Here is a 12,835-nt window from a genome sequence, read left to right as displayed (position 1 = left end):
CTGCTCCATGAATAACAAATTAATGTCAGTACTGTTGTTCGCACAATTCTCATTGCCTTCCATGGTAGATTGGGAGCTCCTTTTTAGCACAAATTGGGACTAACTCAACTGTATCTGACTTATTTAATACATTCACCAGTAAATGTCTGCTAAAATAAACCAACCTAAACAAAAGAGAAAAGACCTGTCTTCCAAAATTAAATAAGAATAGTTCCATTTTGTTTGGGTTGACTATAATTCTACGAAATGTTTAAACATACATATTCATTGGGCATCTCTTCAGCTTAAACAAAATGTTTATACAGTTGGTTCCTATTATTTATAATAGTTATGTTCTATAAAGTCACTGAAGACACTGAGTTAGTGAATACTGAACAATTAATTATTCCTAGGGGAAAGATAGGTTAGGTTCTTATGAGTCTCTGGTCATAACCAGATTTTCATCAACCAATCCATATATGATCTTATTGTATGTGTGTTTCTGTTTAAAGACACCTTGTTTAATATATATGGTTGATTCATTAGCACTGAAACACAGCCAATAGCACTATAATTTAGGCTTGAATAAAGCTCATCTAACACATATTTCCTCAGGAAGGTACATTACAGACTTCCTGTGCTTGAGAACAGCACATTCAAACAGCAATTCAGCACTACATTTGGGGGCCATTTTATACATTAAAATCAACATCAGAGAGCAAAAAAATGCATCATGAAATATGTCAAGGAAAGGACACTGTTTATAGCATGAGAGCTGAAACAAGAAGGCAGAGCATCACCTTGTCAGAGACTCAATAAATGCTAATGGGATTCATCGGGGTTCTCCACAGAGACAGAACCAACAGGAGACATTGGTTGTAATAGGAGATAATATATTATAAGGTTCATACAATTACGGAGGCTGAGAAGTCCCACAGTCTGCTCTCTGTAAGCTAGAGGCCTGGGAAAGCCAGTGGTATAGTTCTGAGACCTGGGGGACTAATGGTGTAAGTTCCAGTAAAGGACAGAAGAATGACGTTTCAGCTTAGGCAGTCAGGCAACCAGTTCTCTCTCCCTCCACCTTTAAGTTCTATTCAGGTCTCAACAGACTGGATGATGCCCACACTCATTGTGAAAAGCAATCTGCTTTACTCAATCTACCAATTTCAATGTTCATCTTATCTGGAATCACCCTCACAGACGTGCCCAAAAATAATTGCTTAGCCAAATATTTGGGCACCCTTATAAATCTTCATAAACTCCAAAAAATAAAGTGGTAAGTTATTTTAAATTATTTATTCCATAAGGAACCATTCTCCCACCAGATATCAGTCAACACAATATACTGTTCCATGAGCAAAGATAGCAGCAATATTACACTATATATTAAAGAGTTAATAATAACAATGGATGTCACATACAGCATGATACTAACTCATTCCCCATCTCAGTTATTCTTAAAGCAGCATTGTAAGATAGAAATCATTGACCCCAATTTACAGATTATAAAGCTAGGGCTTAAAGAGTTGGAGTTATTTTTCTAAGTATACACAACTAAAAAGTAACAGAGCTACTACTTGAGCCTACATTTGCCTTACTCTAAAATTCATATTCTTAACTGCTACATTATAATGCAGTGAGTTTTAGTACAGGAAAAAATATTTTAAAAGTGAGAGTTTAGTTGACATTTCAAGCACAGTATTATGCTAAAAGAAGTTAATATTGCAGCAGAATACTTTTCTACGTGAAGAAATAAGTCATATGTAAATATACAATTGCAGGCACAACATACTCAGTAAGAAGGTGTCACCTTTAGCTATTTTTCCAACAAATGATATCCAAAAATGAAGATATTCAGTGAAACACAGTTAACCAACAGCCATGTGAAAATAAAATTTTAAATGATCAGGAAAGTTAATACAAGACAGGATCTTTTGGATTAACATCATAAATGAAAAGAATAGTATTACAGGTGTGTCTTAGAAAATGAACTACTCTGAGACTGTGAAAGTCAAGTCTGAGCCAGACATATGCATGCACACTTTTTGCAAAATTCCACTAAAATAGAAATATGAATTCATGGATGTGTTTTTATTCATACTTTGAGATAAATGTTTGCATGCCTAGTGTATTTCTACCTATCCAGCTAAGATTTGGAAGATATTAGGTGACAATGGAAGCAGAAAACAAGCGAGTATCTTCAAAATACTGGAAAAGAAGTAGCTGCCAAACTAAAGTTCTATACCCAGTAAAAATATCTTTCAGAAACAAAGGCTAAATAAAGACACTTTCTGGAAAACGAAAACCAAGATTCCTTAGCAGCAGACATGTACACAGTGCAACAGTGAGGTTCTCTTCAGGAAGAAAGAAAAGTGTTCACAGATGGAGGACTGAGACAGAAAAAAATGAAAAGCCAAAAAAAAAGGTAAATCTAAATGAATACTGAATATATTCAATAATAATTTACTCAATAATAATGTCCTGAGGGGTTTAAGTATAAATATGAAATTAGAACACCTAAAAAAGAGTATTATAAGTTTGGAGTGGGAGAATGAAATTAGAGTATCTTAATTTCTATAAATTATCCAGGAAATGGTGAAGTATTAATTCATCTTAGGCTTTAATAGTAAGTCAATGATGCATGTGACAATTTTTGTTAACCACTAACAGCATTGAAAAGGATATATAATTACCAAGCCAACAGAAAAGGAAAAAAGGATTAAAAAATAATTTTTTTTAAAACTTCAGACAAAAAGAAAATGAAAAGAGAGAAAAAGGGGACAGAAATGATGGGACAAATGGGAAGCAAGTAAGGATAGATTTAAACCCAAATATATCAATAATTAAATAAAACATAAACATATTAAATATTCCAATTAAAAAACAAACTTGCTACACTGGATTAAATAAAAACAGTATGTGCTTACAAGAGACATTCCTTAAATTTAAGGATATAGAAAGATTGAAGGTGAAAGAATGGGGAAGAGTCACTATGCAAAAACAGTCCTGAAACAAAGCTGAGGCAGTCCTGTTCACATCAGACAAGACAGACTTTAAGACAGAAAGCACTGGCTGAGATAGAGAGGTGCAGTTCATAATGATAAAGTTCTCAATTTACAATAAAGATACAGCAGTTCTATAAGTGCATGTTCCTATAGCACAGACTCAAGCTATTTAACGTAAAAATTAGCAGAATTACACGTGCAGCAACATGGACAGACCTGGAGATGATCATACTAAATGAAGTAAGTCAGACAGAGAAAGACGAATATCATGTGATACCACTTATATGTGGAATCTGAAAAATGATACAAATCACCTTATTCACCAAACACAGACTCACTGACATAGAAAACAAATTTATGGTTGCCAAAGGGGAAAAACCGAGAGGAGGGATAAATTGGGAGCTTGAGATTAGCAGATACAAACTACTTTATAAAATAGATAAACAGTAAGGTCCTACTGTATAGCACAGAGGTATCAATAGTTTGTAATAACTTATAATGAAAAAGAATACGAAAATGAATATATATATGTAACTGAATCACTATGCGCTACACCAGAAACCAACAAACATTGTAAATCAACTATACTTCAATTTTAAAAATTTTTAAATTTTAAAAATTAGCAGAATTCGAAGAAAAAATGATAAATCCACAAATTATGTTGAGGCATTTTAACATACGTCTCTTGTAACAGATGTAATAAGCAGAAAATAATCAGTCACTACAGATAAAATACAAACATGATTCAGAAACTTTAATTAACATATATAGAACATAATCCTAATAACAGCAGAATATCCACAGTCAGCCCTCTGTACGGTAGATATGGAAGGCCAACTGTTCTGTGCAATTTTACATAAGGACCTGAGCTTCCATGGCTTTTGGTATTCACTGGGGGTCCTGGACCCAACCCCCCGCAGACACCAGGAAACTACTGTATTCTTTTTAAATGACTAAGGTAGAAATCATTAGCAAAAAGATAACTAGAAAATCTCTATATGTTTGGAAATTAAATAATACTTTTATAAAGAACACATGGGTCAAAGAATTCTCAATGGAAATTCAAAAATATTTTGAACTAAATAAAAATGAAAATCCTACCAAAAAAAAAAACTTGTTAAATAGTTAAATCTGACCTGTGAGGGATGTTTATGTGTAGATATTAGGTGAGAAAAAAAAGCCTAAAAATAAATTACCTTAGGCTGTATGTCAAGAAGATATATAAGAACAGCATATTAAACTAAAAGAAAAGAGAAGGAACTTTTTTAAAAAATAGAAATTAATGGGAAATTTTAATATAACAGAGAGTGTAAACAAAGCCAATGGTGGCGGTCGGGGGTGGGTTCTGGGATAGGGAGGGTATATTTCAGTGGTAGAGCATGTGCTTAGCATGCACAAGGTCCTGGGTTCAATCCCCAGAACCTCCATTACAAAATAAATAAATAAATAAACAAATGAATTTCATTCCCTCCTAAAAAAAAAAAATTAAAAAACAAAAACAAACACACAAAAAAAGCCAAAAGATTGTTCTTTAAAAAGACTAAAAAAATTGATAACCCTCTGGTGAGACTGATCAAAGAGGAAATGAAGTAAGAAAGGACACAAATAACCAATATCTATTCCTCAACTCATGTTATGAGGCCAGCATAACCTTACTAACAAAACCTGACAAAGTTATTAAATGAAAAGAAAATTCAGGTCAGACTCTCTCATGTAATAAACAAAAAAACCTTCAATAAAATATTAACAAACTGAATTTAGTAATAATGTAGTCCATCATATCTGAGTTCTGCTTATTCCAAGGACAAAATGTTGGTTTAACTTTCAAAATATCAGTTCACTGTAGTTAACCAGACTAATGGAATGAAAGAGAAATCTCTATCACCTTAACAGATTCAGAAAAAGCATTTGATAAAATTTAATATCTTTTAACCTAATAAAGCATATTTACAAAAACAAATTTTAAAATACCACATCAAACATCACTTTTAACACTGAAATGGTGAAAACTTTTCCTCTGAAATCAGGAAAGAGAAAAGGATGTTCACCATCACTTCTACTGGACATTACTGTTAAGGCCTAGCCAAAGTAATAAAACCAAAAAAAAAAAAAAGGCATAGGGTTGGAAAAGAGTAAGTAAAATAATCAATATTTTTAGACAATGTAATTGTGTTATTCAAAAGATTCTACGAAGTATTTGAATTAATCAGAGAGGTTAGCAAGTTGCTGGATAGAAAAATCAAATATATTTCTCATACAAGAAACAGAGGTTAAAATTTACAAAATAGTATAATTCGCAACAGCATCAAAAATACCAAATACCCAAAAATACATCTAACATAAGATACTGACGACAGCTATTGAGGGCTATTTTTCTGTCTTTGTATCAGCACTACACTGTCTTAATTATTGCACTTTATAGTAAGTGTCACAGTCTGAGAGAGTAAGTCTTACTCTTTGTTCCTTTCTTTCGAGCTCTATTGACTATTCTTAACTAACATTATTTCCATTTGAAGTTGAAAATGAAAATGTGAATCTCCATTAAAAAAAGGTTGCTGGCATTTTGATTGTGAGAGCACTGACTCCGTAACGTAAGAGCTGACATCATATGATTTACAGGTATCTATATCTGCACAAAATCTTTCCATCCTTGAGCGTATTACAGTCCTTCATTTATTTAGATCTCTCTTTCTTTCAAAAATGTTTTCTAAATTTCTAATGGATGGCATTAGAAATTAGTGAGGCATTTTGGGGGGATTTAAGAGAGAATAGTTATCAGAAAAGAGTGTAAGAGGAAGGAGGAATTCCGTTTTGCAGATAACGTGCTGGTTCTTGACCTGAATTTCCTTTTTTGTTTATGCCAAGATAAGAAGAAAATCCCTGAAAATATAAAAGATGGCCACAAAAGTGGATAATGTATAAGAGCTCAAAAGGCAATCATTGGGTGGTACTCCAGATCAAGGTTTCCCGAACTGCACATTATGTGTTTAGTGGGTTACAAACAGCCTTATTTTCAATCAGATAGAAATGATCAAAGTGCATCTTGTGTGGTAAGATGAAGCGTTGTTTCATGACACTTTTCCTTAAGTTATACACATACGTATCCACACACACAAATATATATACATGTGTATAAAGACTGTGATGTAAAACTGTTTCTTTCTATTGTTGCCATCAAAAATACTTGAAAAACCATGCTCTGGGAACGATTTCCCAACAGAATTCTAAGCATCACTGCATGATATATCACCTGGTACTTGCTGTAGCATGTATTTTGTGACTATGTTATGTTTGCTTTAGCTCAGACATCAACTTTAGATTCGGAAATGTAAAGTTTGTGATACAAATGAACTTATTTACAAAACAGAAACAGACTCACAGACATAGAGAACAAGCTTATGGTTACCACGGGAGAAAGAGGGTGAGGAGGGATAAATTGGGAGTTAGGGATTTGCAGATACTAACTACTCTATATAAAACAGATAAACAACAAGGTGCTACTATATAGCACAGGGAACTATATTCAATATCTCATAACAGCTTATAATGAAAAAGAATATGAAAATCGATGTATATAAATGTGTAACTGAACCACTATGCTGTACGCCAGAAACTAACACAATATTGTAAACTGACTATGCTTCAATTTAAAAAAAGTAAAGTATGTGATAGAATAGAATTGAATTGAGAGTTATTGGTGAAAGCTGGAGGTTATGTGTGAGTTAATTTAGGGAAGCAACTGAGGACAGCAATGTAATGATGGTAGCTGGAGCTCACTGTCCTTGAAGGAGGATGCTCAAAGACAACTGAGCTTTAGCCCAGGGAAGATATTAGCGTCTCAGAGAGAGTAGTAGACGGGCATGAAGTGCTGCAGAGGCCGTAAGCGAAGACAAAGGACAGCTGTCTGAGAAGGCATTTCTCTGGGCCTCCTCCTGGCTTCCATCTCCTGGTCCCTTTCTGAAAACCACTCCTGAGCTGTATTTTTGCTTTTGTTCTGCTCCAGTCTTCCAGACTCTCCCTTCATGGCCGAAGAGTCACCCTGCCAGCCTGTCTGACTCCTCCATCTTTTCCCTCTGGAACCACTCTAGCAGTTTGCTACCCCAGCTTTCTGATTCAGGACCACCGGCTCCCAAACGATGTCTCCCAGCCAACCTCAGCTGGGGTATAAGCAGAAAAGACTGCAGTGTTAGGACATGAAAAGGAGAGCAGCTGTAACCTGGACTCCGGGGCTTGTACCACCCCAACTAGAAGAAGCATCTCCACATAGCGTATCAATTGGTGAAAGACTAGATTTATAGCAAAAAATTATGTAATAATGAGAGTTAATATTTACTGAGCATCTATGTTCTGCCAGGCATCGTTACAAGCATTTTGAATGAATTAACTCATTTAATTTTCACAGTAACACAGAGGTAGGTAATGTTTTCCCCATTTTGCAGATGAGGTAAGTGAGGCAAAGAGTTTCAAAGCAACTAGCACACAGCTTCACAGCTAAAAAGTTGTGGCAAACAGAAAAAAAAAAAGAAGACTAAGAGTGAACTTTGAAGTAACCAAGAAAGAAGAGAACCCTGAGTAGCTCCTGGACAGCATGAGACTCTCTGGTTTGTCAGGGTAACTGGAGTTTGCCTTTAGTGAGAACTACAAGAGTTCTCACACACACTCCAGGCAGATAGGTACTTGGACTCCATCTGCCTTTCCCTGTCAACTTTCGGGTGGCGTATGTGGAAATGTCCAATATCAACCTCAAAGAGGTTTTTTTTTCTTTAAGAAAGATACTGTTTTCATAACTTCCAAGCTAGAGTCCTCACAATGAAATATTGAGCCGTTTCTAGGGACTTAGAAGGACATTAACCCAAAAAACAAGAGACCTTAGCATCAACTGACTAAAATTCACCCGACTGATATGAGACAGGTCAGTCTCCTACCTTATTTGGGGAAGCCCAGAAAAAAAGGCTGATAGGGAGGAGATATTTTGAAGATCAACAAAATAAACCTTTGAACCCAGGCCTCCAAAATCACTGAGGAAATAAAGTCATCAAAATCCAAAAGCCCAGTGAAACACCCACTTTAGAAATAGCACTAACATCAAACAGCTGGGCTAAATATTGATGATTAGATAGTGGTTTCTCCACCAAGCTTTTCAAGAAAAAAAGGAAAAACACCCAAAGGTGGGAAAATGAGAAAGAGACCAAAATCTATTATTAGCTGACTAGCAAATTTGAAGCACTTACTACAAAAGAAAGAGAGCGAGCGTTCAGCCTGACATTTAGACACTGCTTATGTGATGTCCACTGTTCCATTAGCGCCCTGACCTAAATTTAGTACTTCGAAAAGAACTGTCTTTCCTCCCACCCATTTCCAAATGCCAGCTAAGAAGTCATTTCTCAGACCCTTTTCACCCCCAAGAAAGCCCTGAGAACTCTTAAAATTTTTAAGGGCAAAAAGGTCGGAAAGTTAAAACGCAGTTTGCAGTCTCTCCTCCTTCCTAAAATGGCCATTTGGTCAAAATCCATGATAACCAAAGAGTTAAAAGTTCTGCACTGTTTAAGAACAACCCGTTGACCTTTAAATATGCTGGTTTGAATCCAATCACCTTTCAGCAAGCATGACATCTGGCACAAGGCATACTAACACACACCAATTATTTTCAAAGTGTACATGACTGAGCTCACAGTGTCCTGTTTAGAAAAAAATAAATAAATAAGTGCTCATTTTCCAAAAACCAGACTTAAGAGGCTGTGTCTCTGTTGGTACGGATTGTCCTTTGGTAACTGTCTCTCAAAGAGCTGTTGCAGAAGGCCTTTCCTGGAAAAAACATAGTTCCTCAAAGAAAATAACTTTTTCATGGTGTTTAAGTTCTGTTTAATGAAACGGTTTCCCCCAACTTTTAGTGCATCAAGGGTAAAAATAGCTGGGAAATAATTACATACTATGCTCAGTTAAGAACTGTGTATTCCATATACGTAGAAGAAAAACGTTCCCTTCCCAGTGAAAGGGTAAAATGCTGACTCATGCTCAGAGTCAATGCAAGGAAATCCAGAGATTCAGGACCAGTTGCTGAGTGCCTACTCCCTAAAATGATTATTTGCTTTTTGAAAGTAATTCCCTTGAGGTTCTTTTAAGTGGTGATATTCCCTCCTATCTTTAAAACAGAATTCAGTTTACAAAAATTCTGTCATGGGCTTTTTAAGAACAGATTGCTTGGCTGTTTTCATACAATGTGCAGAGAGAGAAGCCCTCTCTGGAGGATGGGGCCCTGCAGCCAGACAGCCTCCAGTCAATTGCAAAATGAGTGTCTTTACCACCTCCTTTATTCTCTACCTCCAGGTACCCTTGGGGTCTCATCCCACCCCATTTCCGTCAGCCAGTTACATGCAACATTAACCCCACACCTGGACCACCTTCGAGCCTGAGTGTGTTTTTTAGGACTGAGATTTCTGAGATCCCTTCCCAAATCTCTAAATCCTCCTTTCTCAGCATCTCACTCCAGTGAGATTTCTGCAGGCTGTTCCCCTGGGTGCCAGTCCCTCCTCGCCCCAATATTTGATTTCCCTCCTTCACTCTCTGTCATCCGTGAGTCCAGAGAGAGAACAGTCAGGATCTCACAGCACTGTGGGCAGTGGCCCCAGGCCAGGCCCAGATCACCACCCTCCTGGCCACTTCTGCTTTGAGGCTGAGGAAGGAGGGGCTTGATTCAGGAAGAGAGGGCTCTGCCTGGCTTGCCTTCTGCTCACAGTCCACGTCAGGAAAACATCTGCCAGCCCTGGTACAGAGGGCCCCTGGGAGTTAACTGTCTGCCAGGACAACTTGGTCACATGAAGACCTGAGGACTCCTCCGAAATCACAGGAACCCTCCCGGAGCCCTGGCAGAGCAGGGCCACTCCACAGACGTGCCAGGCAAAACAGGTAGCCGAGGCTTCCGTAGCTTTCACTCACTGTCCTGTCCTAATTCTCAGTCCTTCCTAAGAATCACAGCTCCCTCACCTGCTTCTTCGAAGTAGCCACAATTTCCAATCCCTTTTTCCTACATCTGGGACTGATTCATTCATTGTTCAAGTCCAGATACTCATCATCAACCCCAACTCACACCTGATTCCCTGCCCACCATTTGCCAAACTGTGGGGCAAAGGGAAAATGAAAATGTCTTCTTACTACTACCCAGCTCAACAACCAACAGAAAATTCACGACACCTGAGTACAAGGTGTGAGCCACCACTAGGCCAACACCTGACTTTTTCAGTTACTCTCCTTGCATACACTGAATGGCTTCCTTGGGTCACATCACCCTAAAGTCTGTAAGAAAAGGAGACCCAAAGTCCTATACTCGTGAAGAATTGTATGTCCATATCTTGAGTTAACATTTTTTGTTTTATTAATTGGAGTCCACGATTCTTTAGTAGATGAGATCTGTTCAGTCCAGCCACCTTTTCCTTCTGTCAGCATCCTGCACACTATGGATGCTACCTGAAAAGCACTGTGGTTTGGGGGAACAGAAAGCACGAGAGACCTGAAGACAAAAGACTAAGGATTCAGTCTCAGCATTGTTATTAACTAAGTGACTCTGGCCAAGTCACTACAATTCACTGAAGCCTCAGTCTCACCTTCTGTAAAATGGGGGTAATAGCCACCTCACTGCATGCTGTGAATGAAGGAAGCAGTGAGATAACAGAACCGAATGTAGTTTTAAATTATGAACAGAGAAAGAGGGACAGAGAAGAGAGGGGTGGAGGAAAAAGTGAGAAGTTCGGCCACCCTCACCCTTCCACAATAGCAGGTAAAATAACATGTTCAGACAGGAAACCTGAACAAGATAATACAAAATATGATATTCTTAGGAACTGTCAAAGAATGAAGCTACTGCAATCTTCAAATCTAGCCAAGAGCTCAGTTTGAGCTATGTGTTTTGACCCACCCTGAGTGCTAGTAAAGTTCTGGGACTGACCTGCAGGAAAAGACCAGAAGCTTCCCTTGTTTCCTCCCCTCCAGTAGAAAAGACAAGAGCAGCTGAAGGACAAACTTTGAGAGTGGGGTGAGGCAAAGCCCGCAGACCATGAACTTACTTTATCCCTTTGGCAGATTAACTTCAGGAGAAAATTCCAGCTTTATGTTTTCTGCTTGGCCCTACTCAAATGGGAAGTTCTGCTCAGAGGCTTGAAATAGAAAACAGGAAGTCAACAGAACTGATTTTCCTAACTCCTCAGATGCAAACCACTGTGTGAGCCACGGATGAGAACTGCCGTGAGGTGTATGCCTCCTTTGTGAAAGGAGGTCACGTGCCAAGTGTGTACAGAAAACATCCTACTCCAAGGAGAAAAGGAACGATCCACCTGCTGTCTTCCTTAAGGAAGGGGGAAGCGGAGCTGGGTTGACAGTGAGACAAAGAACCAAGCTGCCACTAAAAATAATGAAGTGTTCCACTTCGATGCCCAGACACTATTCTTTGAGATGATTCCCCTACAGTCACTTTTCTGTAGCCATTTCTGAAGGAGGCAGTTACTAAAGTGGCTCCCTTCTCAACTTCCTCGTTACCATTCACAGAATCAATATTTTCTTAGAGTCCCGTGCCTGAAACTTGCAAGTTGAAAGTTAAAGCTCCACCCCCCGTACATGCCGCTTTAGTCAGTTTCCATCTTATACCATCAGGGCCATCTCATGTGCATCAGGCACAAATTCAACTAGTTCTCCTGTCTCTGGTTTGCCTCACCTTGCCACTTCCCCAGCCATCTCTTATCTGGATCCTTAGCACCCAGTCCTCCTGCCTGCTCTCTTTTTTAAGACCACCAGATAAATCTTTCCAGCCAACAGTGTCCTTACATTATACCCCAGGCCCAAGGGCTGCCACAGCTCCCTAATGCCTATTGATCAAATCTAAATTACTCACAAGTGGTCTCGCTGTGTCTATCCAGCTTTAGACAGTGTGTTACAGCAGAAGGGTCCGAACCTGGATGTCTGATGGGTTAGGTAAGAATCTATCTTAGGTGAGCTTTACCACTAGGTGGCTGTGTGAATCTAAGCAAATTACAGAAACTCTCTGCACTTCAGTTTTCTCATTTGTGGAATGAAGATAATTACACCCACTTGCATGGTTATTAAGGACTAAATGGAATAGCACGTATGAAGTGGTCAGAGTGGATTCCAACAAGAAGAGAGGTAACTAGTGCTCACGGAGTGCTTACCACATCCTGGGCTCTGTTCCGAGTGCCGTACATGTGCTTGTGCAGGTATTATTGCTATTACCCTCATTTTGCAGAAGAGGAAATTGAGGCAAGAGAAAGTGAAGTCACTGAAACCACATAATGAATCAGCAGAAGAACCCGCATTTGAAGTCAAGCAGACTCCAGAGCCTGCACACCACGCCTGGCCCCACCGCCTCCCGCTCAGGCCACACCCGCTTCCTTCCCTCCAGCTCTCACTGGCTGACACAGCCCCCAGTCCTCCTCAGCCACCCCCATCTACCCCCAGCCCTGCTCCACGTTCCAGTGTCCCCGATGGATGCTGTGCTGCGTTTTCTCTCCCATCGCACCTGATGTCTTGAAAGAAGCAGTTACCGTATTTCCTCTACACTCACGCATCCCACCTCCCTGTTCTTTTTACCTTGCCCTGACTTATACAAAACAGCTTGTAATTGTTCTCCAGCTCTTTCTATAATCTATTTCTAGACATTACGTCAGAAAAATAGACAACAACTCCAAATTCCAGAATGTCCCAAAAGAATCATGTTATTTCTACCAACACCCCAGCTGCCATTACCAAGCCAGATCTCCTACGATCCAGTCACTGGTCCAACACTTAGCAAGCATCTGCCATGTTCACTTCAGCAGATGCAGATTACATGGACCTTTTCCACCAGA

General features: G+C 38.8%; 1 protein-coding gene across 3 annotated transcripts in view; it reads right to left on the bottom strand.

Moving 5' to 3' along the window:
- The window catches only part of LOC140695678 (endogenous retrovirus group K member 7 Gag polyprotein-like), a 448,384-nt gene that overhangs the window by 427,781 nt on the left and 7,768 nt on the right, over positions 1–12,835 (bottom strand). Inside the window, exon 1 of one of the 3 annotated variants that reach the window (XM_072958638.1) lies at positions 11,045–11,109. The exons of 1 other annotated variant lie outside the window; for it this stretch is intronic. The gene's annotated coding sequence lies outside the window, so the exon portion shown is untranslated. Of the gene's footprint in view, positions 1–11,044; positions 11,110–12,835 lie in introns of those variants that run through there. One more of the 3 variants, XM_072958640.1, reaches the window with a different exon arrangement.

The sequence above is a fragment of the Vicugna pacos genome, chromosome 3 (genome assembly GCF_048564905.1).
Source record: "Vicugna pacos chromosome 3, VicPac4, whole genome shotgun sequence".
Classification (NCBI taxonomy): Eukaryota; Metazoa; Chordata; class Mammalia; order Artiodactyla; family Camelidae; genus Vicugna; species Vicugna pacos.
This window is presented reverse-complemented; position numbering and strand designations above follow the sequence as displayed.